The sequence below is a fragment of the Ranitomeya imitator genome, chromosome 3, assembly GCF_032444005.1.
Source record: "Ranitomeya imitator isolate aRanImi1 chromosome 3, aRanImi1.pri, whole genome shotgun sequence".
Lineage (NCBI taxonomy): Eukaryota > Metazoa > Chordata > Amphibia > Anura > Dendrobatidae > Ranitomeya > Ranitomeya imitator.
In genome coordinates this window covers 124340050-124350457 of record NC_091284.1, presented here as the reverse complement: position 1 = coordinate 124350457, position 10408 = coordinate 124340050, and positions in this window count along the sequence as shown.

Sequence of the window (10408 nt, the reverse complement as noted above, 5' to 3'; positions counted from 1 at the left end):
TTTAAGGCCTACTACCTGTGTCTGTCTGCGCCACTCAATACAGCTGTCCTCCTCTTAAAAAAGCTGAGCTTCAATTGTCAGGTTTACAGCCTATCGGAATTTGAAAACTGCATTGGGACTACTAGTTTGGTTGGGGCCTACGAACGGTGTCTGCCGCTCCTTGGTGTTCTGGTTTTTTTTTCATTAGCTTCAATCTTCAGGCTTTCGTCCTATGTTTTTTAAAATATTAAACTGCACTTGGCCTACTAGTTTGGTTGGTGCCTACTAACGGTGTCTGCCGCTCCTAGGTGTTCTCCTGGTTTACTTTCCTGAGCTTCAATCTTCAGGCTTTCGTTAAGTAGTTTTAATATTGAATTGCATTTGGCCTACTACTTTGGTTGGGACCTACTAACGGTGTCTGCCGCTCCTAGGTGTTCTCCTGGTTTACTTTCCCGAGCTTCAATCTTCAGGCTTTCGTTAAGTAGTTTTTATATTGAATTGCATTTGGCCTACTACTTTGGTTGGGGCCTACTAACGGTGTCTGCCGCTCCTAGGTGTTCTACTGGTTTACTTTACTTAGCTTCTATCTTCAGACTTTCATTAAGTAGTTTTAATAATATAAAGCATGTGGCCTACTAGTTTGGTTGGGGCTTACTAACTGTGTCTGCCACTCCAAGGTTTTCTCCTGGTTTCCTTTCCAGAGCTTCTATCTTCAGGCTTTCATTAAGTAGTTTTAATAATATAAAGCATGTGGCCTACTAGTTTGGTTGGGGCCTACTAACGGTGTCTGCCGCTCCAAGGTTTTCTCCTGGTTTCCTTTCCAGAGCTTCTATCTTCAGGCTTTCATTAAGTAGTTTTAATAATATAAAGCATGTGGCCTACTAGTTTGGTTGGGGCCTACTAACGGTGTCTGCCGCTCCAAGGTTGTTTCCTTTCATGAGCTTCTATCTTCAGGCTTTCATTAAGTAGTTTTAATATTACACTGCATTTGCCCTACTAGTTTTGTTGGGGCCTAACGGTGTCTGCCACTCCTAGGTGTTCTCCTGGTTTCCTTTACTGAGCTTCTATCTTCAGGCTTTCATTAAGTAGTTTTAATAATATAAAGCATGTGGCCTACTAGTTTGGTTGGGGCCTACTAACGGTGTCTGCCGCTCCAAGGTTTTCTCCTTGTTTCCTTTCCAGAGCTTCTATCTTCAGGCTTTCATTAAGTAGTTTTAATAATATAAAGCATGTGGCCTACTAGTTTGGTTGGGGCCTACTAATGGTGTCTGCCGCTCCAAGGTTGTTTCCTTTCCTGAGCTTCTATCTTCAGGCTTTCATTAAGTAGTTTTAATATTACACTGCATTTGGCCTACTGGTTTGGTTGGGGCCTACTAACGGTGTCTGCCACTCCTTGCTGTTCTCCTCCACTGAACAAAGCAGTGCCGCCTGTTTACTACTGTTACCAATTTTGAACTGCATTTAGCCTACTTACTGATTTGGGCCTACTAACTGTGTCAGCCTCTCATTACAGTTGTCCTCCACTGAACAAAGCAATGCCGCCTGGTTAGTCCTGTTACCAATTTTGAAATGCATTTAGCCCACTTTATTATTTGGGCCTATATCTGTGTTTCCTCCTCATCCTGCCCATTGCCCAGTCAGTGCTAGTTGAGTCTGCTGGTACATTGACCCTGACCACTACATTCCCCTTGCATGCTACACAGCCAGAATCTGACCCTGCTGAAAGTCAGGTTCCCCTTCCCGCATACTATACCACCTTGCACGGGGACAAAGAGGAAGGTGCAGATGAAAGTGCAGGTTCCTTCATCAGGTGGGGGGGGATACTCGTTGGCAACGTCACTGGCACAGGGCCCCTCATAGTACGCAAAAGTGTCGCTGCCGGTGGGAGGCACCCCCGCCGTGCAAAAACCGCCGTACTTTGAGGGTCCCTGTGCCAGTGCCAATGCGAACGAGTGGGCCCCCCCTGCTTGCTCAGGATCACAGCACTTGCAAAGTTTAAATACTTACCTCTCCCTGCTCCACTGCCGTGACGTGGTCCACATTTCCTGGGCCCACTAAATACTTGAACCAGCCATACCCCCCACAACTTTAGCCAAATGACCCCCAATTTCCAATGCCTAACTTTATTATAAGGTAAATTAAGATTGACAAGCTTCAGTAACAAGAATGGATGTTTTTGCCATTAAAATGGGCACTGTAGGTGTTTTCCTGGCCTCCACTCACTGCCGACTATGCTTCCCCATTGACTTGCATTGGGTTTCGTGTTTCGGTCGATCCCCGACTTTTCGCGATAATCGGCCGATTTCACTCGACTCGACTTTTGAGATAGTCGGGTTTCGAGAAACCAGACTCGATCCTAAAAAAGTAAAAATCTCTCAACCCTACCTGGCAGAGCATCAAACAGGAAGAAACACAGTGTCTGCTGATGTCCATGAGTTCAAGACTTCAGGCAGTCATTGCCAAACAAAGGGTTTTCAACCAAGTACTAAAAATGAACAATTTATTTAAAATTATTGAATCTGTCCAATTACTTTTGGTTCCTTTAAAAACAGGGTGGCACATGTTAAGGAGCTGAAACTCCTAAACCCTTCATCCAATTTTAATGTGGATACCCTCAAATGAAAGCTGAAAGTCTGAACTTCAACTGCATCTGAATTGTTTTGTTTAAAATTCATTGTGGTAATGTCTATAACCAAAATTAGAAAAATGTTGTCTCTGTCCAAATATATATGGACCTAACTGTATAATTAGTGCTATAAAAAGTGTGAGTATAGGCTGAGCCTTATTCACTTGTCAGTATTTGTAAGGCCTCTTTCACAAATCCGTTTTTTAGAGTCACAATCTGTCAAAATGTTGGAAAGACGGATCCTGTGCTGATTGTAAAAAACTGATGCACTGGATCCGTTGAAGTAGTTGCAGCCAGAATTTAAAGAAACAGAATGAGAGAGATTTTCCTGAAAGGAAAAATGGGTTCTGGGCTTGCTCAGTTGCAAAATACTAAATCCTTCACTGGAATCCGTCTTCTCACTGACAGCGACAGATCCTGCGCCCATAGGCTTCCATTATAGCCAACGATGGACGCCGCAGGATCCGTTGCTGTGTGTTTTTTCGACGTACACAAAAACCTTTAGTATGTACATTGTCTCTGTCCGACGGACAACGACTTTACAAAGGATCCGTCGTTTGACGGATGAAAGGAAGGCCATCCGTCGCCAATACAAGTCTATGGGAAAAAAAAATGGATCCAGCAGCAACATTTGCTGGATTCGTTTTTTTTCTAAAAATGATGGATTGTGACTGATTCTAAACAGCGGATGTGCGAAAGAGGCCTAAGCCAAAATCAGGGGTAGCTTCCAAAACACAAGAGGTGTAAATCTTACAATTATAGTTTTTCTCTCTGTAGGTTCCTGTTTTTGGTTTATAAATATTAATGGGCATTAATGGGCATTAATGGGAAAAATACCAAATACTGGCCTCTGAATGATGCACCAAGTGCCTGTACTTGGTTTAAACAGTCACTCTGTGCTGGTACACTCGCTTTCACTCTAGATGTTATGAAGTGTGATCACATGAATAGCAAAAAAAAAAAATTATAGTAGTCATTCTTTGCCATGAAAAATTATCTTGATATCCCAAACCCCATTTCCCCTGAATTTCAGCTCTGCCACAGGAAAACCCGTTTAAACCATTTCAGTGATCATCTTGTTTTCTCAGGAGAAAATGTTAACAAGGACAATGCAGCCGATATCATTCTGTTATGCTGACTGAATTACAATAGTAGACTGATTGTTTAAAAGGTAACTGGTGCTTGTATTCATTGTTTTCTTCTCATAACCATGGTTACCATCAAGGGAACACATGCAGTTATCATTCCTTTACTCCTAAATCAGCTATTCATGGGATCTTCAAGAGCATCAATTGCTGTGAATAAAGCTTCAGGGTACCCAAGAAAGTCCAGAACGTGCTAGGACCATTTCCTAAAGAGGATTCAGCTATGGGATCTGTTCAACACCAGTGCAGAGCTTGCTCAGAGCAGACAGATGTCAATGCATCTGCACCCACAGTGAGACGGTGGATGACTTTGTGTCATGAAGGATAGCAAAGAAGACACTTCTCTCCAGGAAAAATATCAAGGACTGATTGACATTCTGCAGGAAGAACATGGATTGGACTTTGATTAAGTTATTTTCTCTGTTGAAGCCTCTTTCAGACTGGGACATCATGAAGAATGATTGGAGAAGAAAAGGTGAGTGCTACCATGGGTCATGTGTCATGCCAACAGAAAAGCGTCCTGAGGCCATTCATGTGTGGGAGGTTTTCATCCAGTGGTGTGAAATCATTCACAATTTTACCTAAGAACACTACCATGAATAAACAATGTTATCTAAACATCCTCTAAAAACAAATTATACCAACGATTGAGGAGAAATTTGGTGATGAACAATGGTTTTCCAGCCTGATGTAGACCATGTCACAAGGCAAAAGGGATAACGAAGTGACTTAGTGATCAAGTCATTGAAATTCTTGGTCCATGACCACGAAACTCGCCAAATCTCTGTCCCATTGAGAACCTGCAGACCACGAAACTCGCCAAATCTCTGTCCCATTGAGAACCTGCAGACCATGAAACTCGCCAAATCTGTCCCATTGGGAACCTGCAGACCACGAAACTCGCCAAATCTCTGTCCCATTGAGAACCTGCAGACCACGAAACTCGCCCAATCTGTCCCATTGAGAACCTGCAGACCACGAAACTCGCCAAATCTCTGTCCCATTGAGAACCTGCAGACCACGAAACTCGCCAAATCTCTGTCCCATTGAGAACCTGCAGACCACGAAACTCGCCAAATCTCTGTCCCATTGAGAACCTGCAGACCACGAAACTCGCCAAATCTCTGTCCCATGGAGAGCCTGCAGACCACGAAACTTGCCAAATCTCTGTCCCATTGAGAACCTGCACACCACGAAACTCGCCAAATCTCTATCCCATTGAGAACCTGCAGACCACGAAACTCGCCAAATCTCTTCCCATTGAGAACCTGCAGACAATCCTCTAAAAGTGTTGGGTGAACAAACAAAAGCACAGAAATTGTGATAAACTCCAAGCTCTGACTAGACAAGAATGGGACATCATCAGTCAGAATTTGGCATCTCGCATGGCAGGGCACATTGCAGAAGTCTGTGAAACTGAGGGCCAACAATGTAAATATTGAGACTTTGCGCAAACTTGATGTATTGGGCAATAAAAGTGTAAAAACGTATGAAATACTTAGAATTGATAAAGACTGTACATACCTGATCAGAAAACATTTGCACACTAAGTAAACTGATGTTTCTCTACTTAGTTTCATAACAGCCTTTATTGGAAATGTCAGGATGTAAAGGGACACAGTATTGAGATAACGGTTATTAATTGTTTACAGTACAGATATATAAAAAAAACTTGAAATAAAAATTACAATCTGGAAAAAAAAGGCCACAAGGAAAGGTTTTTAACCTGATTTCCATTTCCCGAGCTCTGGCATTAAAGGCAGAGTCTGGTTACCTGAAGAATTTAATAGTTCAGGAAAGCATAAACCAAGGTTGGCTACTCATCACAGGTTACTGTACATGCAGATAGAGAGGTTTAGAAAGATATTTACATCTCTATATAGTCATATTGCATTATGCGACCATTTGTTCTTTAGTAAGGAGAAGCTCGGTTACAGAGGCACCAGCAGTCACATCACTGCTTTGTGCGTTCTTCACATGCAGAACAATCGCTTATAACCTATACGCCTAGACATGATGGCCAGATCTTGACCTCAGTAATGCCTGCATCGGTTCCTATAGTGAGTCAGTGGTTATAATGGGGCTGCATTTTAGAGCCCCTATTACACAATTCCTGGGGTCTCACGCAGTTTTACTGAACCATACATATCGATATGGGCATTATGCACCTCGGACAGCATCCGAAGGAAACTCTTAAGCCGGAGTGACACCAGCGTATTTTTTCTCTCTTGCGAGAGAATCTGGGCCGATTATGCTAATGACATTTGGCTCCAACTCTTGTCAGAATCGAGTGTCAGTGCTTTGCGCTCCCATCCTCTCGCATGAGAAAATTGCAGCACAGGTGCGGAGGAGACGGAGAAAATAATCTCCTCAATTGCTGGCAACCACAGTAATCCGGCTGCACTCTGAGGACATCCCAGTGCCATACTCTGTGTCATCAGTGTTGTGCATCAGTATGTCATTAGTGATGAGTGAACGTCCTCCGATAAGGCGCTTTCCGAGCATGCTTGTGTGCTAACCAAGTGTCTTTGGCGTGCTCAAAAAATATGTTTAAGCCCCCAACGTGGCTGCACGCCTAGCGCCTGTTAGACGGCTGTAACACATGTCTGTTTGTTAGACAATCCACACGTGTTGCGGCTGTCGAACAGCCGTGAGACATGCAGCCGCAGGGACCCGAACATATTTTTCGGGTATGTTGTCTGTCGTTTTTACCATCACTGGATCATCAGTGTTTTCACTGTTGTATAAAGAAGTAAATAAATTACAAAGTTTCTCCTAAACTTTGCAATGCTCCTTTTCCTCATAATTCAGGTGTAACAAAATACATCTGAGTTCAGGTGACACTGATATATTGGTATCAGCAGTAACATAAAATTTTGGGCCAAGAATACCTAATAACTCACCGCGACGTGTAATGCTTCACCACGAGCTGTCCGTCTTCTTCTTTTGTGTTATCACATACACGGCATTATCGTTAAACTTCAGTGAATACGTCCGCTCTACCAAAACTGCCCCAAAGGAAAATAAATCTGTTACCTGTGGTAGTTATGACGACGTCAACTTATTAATGACTATTACAGGTCTAGTAAACTGCGATCTGTTTTTTAATATTTGATGCTTCCCCTTAGGTTTACATAAGGTCATATAGTTGGTGAACATCTTGGCTTATCACCTTTGTGCTGATTTCACTTACATTTTGAGATTATAACGATCTACAATATAGAGAGAGAAAGTTGTTGCTTCCTGTAAAGTGTCAACAACCAGAATACCTGGAGCTGACGGACCTTACATCTGATGTTCAGCAATACTTCATCTATCATTGCTGTCCTTTTTTATTTAAAAAAGAAAAAAATACATACCTTGTATACACATATAGGCTTGTAAAATGTCACGAGCTATAGGTATTATCCCATCCTGCACTTACAGGACCTTTTGATCTTTATTTAACCCTCCATTGACCAGGCCTGATAGGGGTTGTCCTGTTACACATTTTATTGGCCCAAAGGCTTGCAGACTTAAAACAAACTGAGCTTTTACTCATTCTCCGAGGGTGCAGCGATGCCCCTCCACTCTGTTTGATATTTTAGGCTACGTTCACATTTACGTTGTTGGGAGCAGCGTCGTCGACGCATACCGACGCATCCGCCCTATCTTTAACATGGGGGGCACATGGACATGCGCCGGTATGCGTTGTATTTCGTTTTATGATGCATGCATCAATTTGACGCACCAGACAGGGCGCGGACGACGCTACTTGTAGCGTTTTCCCTGAGCAAAAATTCATGAACATTACTAGTTTATGTCAACGCATGCATCAAAAAACGCAGCGTTGTGTATATGCGTTGTTGGTTGCGTCAACGACGCTGCGCCCAACAACGCAAATGTGAACGTAGCCTTACACGTCTGTGAGCCCATGGACTAATACAATAGGATTTCCTTTATCCTTCCTTGGTCATCCAATATTAGCATCGTCATTACCGCTGTGAAAAAGAGAAGACCGAAGTGGTGATAATTCTTTTCTGTCTTCTCTTCTGTGACCTCCCAATCAATTCACTACTTCTTAAAGAGATCCTGTCAGGATAACCCCCAACTCCCCCCCCCCCCCCGCCCCTAGCAGTTGTATCTACATATATAAGTACCCTGCCTAACAATCCCTTTATTACATTACACACACACAAACAGATCTTTAGAAAAAGTATTTCTAAAGTCCATCAATGATATGCTAGTGGATGGGACATTAGTGTCCCCAGACTAGTTGGCCCACTTAGCTTGTTATCACGCCCCTGTGGGCATAACATGACTTACAAGCACTAGTGCTATACACATTTCTTTCCCTCACTGCATTGATCCTCTGATGCCGGGTGTACGCGTGCCATCCTCAGAGAGGCGCACTGCATGATCAGAAGAATTCTGCATGCCGTCCATTTTTTCTCGCACCCATTGACTTGCATTGGTGCCTCTCATCCGATATACGCAGCCACTCGCAGCATGCTGCGATTTTTCTTCTCATCCTGATTCCAGATGAGAAAAAAAAAAAATTACAGATGAAGACTGAATCAGTGAATAATATTAGCCGGAGTGCAATGCGATTTTTTTTTTCTTTTATTGGATTGCACTTGTCCGATTGATATGCAGATGAGTATGAGTCCTTAGAGGTATTTCTGAGGCTAGGTAGTCAGTGATTTCATTATGTACAGATACCCGAGCTGGTTTCTATTATGATAATAATGATACCGTATATTGATCGCACACAATATTATCACACTGACATGCCTTCATCCTGCAAACTGAGAGTAGAACATCTTTGAATCACTTATTTTGACAGAGAAATAATAATACAGATTTGCATTTGTCAGAAAAGCTGCTATGTATGAACTGAGTAGGTTTGTCACTAGATTTAAATATTTTATATATAGAGAGAGAGGGATGGATATTCCTATCTTAACAAATGAGAATTGTCAGAGAGTGCTTGTAAATACAAGCTGTTTTGCAATGTACTGGTTAGTAGGGTTGAGCGAAATGGATCGTTCATTTTCAAAAGTCGCCGACTTTTGGGGTCGGCCATGCGGTACGCGACTTTCGCGCCAAAGTCGCGTTTCGTATGACGCGCTTGGCGCCATTTTTTTCAGCCAATGAAGGGGCGTGGGCAGAGTGATGACATAGGTCTTAGGGGCGTGGACGCCTATCGCCATGTTGGAGAGAGAGAGAGAGAGAGAGAGAGAGAGGGAGAGGGAGAGGGAGAGGGAGAAGAAGAAGAAGAAGAAGAAGAAAAAAAAATTCCCATTGGCTTTGCATTGGGTTTCGTGTTCGGTCGATCCTCGACTTTTCGCCATAATCGGCCGATTTCACTCGACTCGACTTTTGAGATAGTCGGGTTTCGCTCAACCCGGCTCGACCCTAAAAAAGTCGAGGTCGCTCAACCCTACTGCTTAGTAATCAACCACAGTCGGATCCTTCAGACGGAACCTGAAAACTCATCTCTACAGGAAAGCCTACAGCCTGCACTGACCCCGCTGCTGCCTCATCACTATCGAAGCTACCGCCTCACCAACACCGGAGCTACCGCCTCACCAACACCGGAGCTCCTGCAACCCTCAACCTACTGTCTCCTTCCCCATAATCCTGTAGAATGTAAGCCCGCAAGGGCAGGGTCCTCGCCCCTCTGTACCAGTCCGTCATTGTTAGTTTATTTACTGTGTGTGATATCTGTAACTTGTATGTAACCCCTTCTCATGTACAGCACCATGGAATCAATGGTGCTATATAAATAATAATAATAATAATAATAATTAGGGTATGTTCACACTATGCGGTTTTTACTGCGGAACCGCCGCGATTTTGCCGCTGCGGGTCCGCAGCTGTTTTCCATGCAGGGTACAGTACAATGTTACCCTATGGAAAACAAAAAACGCTGTGCCCACATTGCGGAAAATCCCGAAAAAAACCCGCTGAATTGCTGCGGAAAAAAAGAAGGCCCATGTCACTTCTTTGTGCAGAATCGCAGCGATTCTGCACCCATAGAAATGCATTGATCCGCTTACTTCCCGCATGGGGCTGTGCACACCATGCGGGAAGTAAGCGGATAATGTGCGGGTTATACCCGGGGTGGAGGAGAGGAGACTCTCCCCCAGGCCCCGGGAACCATATTTGAGTAAAAAAAAAGAATTAAAATAAAAAAATCATGATATACTCACCCTCTGAAGTCTCAGCGCTGCACGCGGCCGTCCGGTCTCAGGTTTGCTATGCGACCAGGACCTGCGGTGACGTTGCGGTCACATGACCGTGACGTCACGAAGGTCCTGGTCGCACAGCATCTTTGGAACCGGACCGCCGCCTGCAGCGCCGGGGAGATCGGGACGTCAGAGGGTAAGTATATAATTATTTTATTATTTTTAACATTACTATTGATGCTGCATATTGCTGCATATGCAGCATCAATAGTAGGGGTAAAATCCCGCAGCGGAACCCGCAGGACAAACCGCGATAAATCTGCAGGGATAACCGCAGCGGGTTTGCCCTGCAGATTTATCAAATCCGCTGCGGGAGAACCCGCAGGACAGGACGCAACGTGTGAATGTGGCCTTAAGCCGTTCATGAGATATGAACAGTTTTCTCTTTTGTTTACAGTTTGTTGCCTTGGAGACCGACCTTTGCTGCT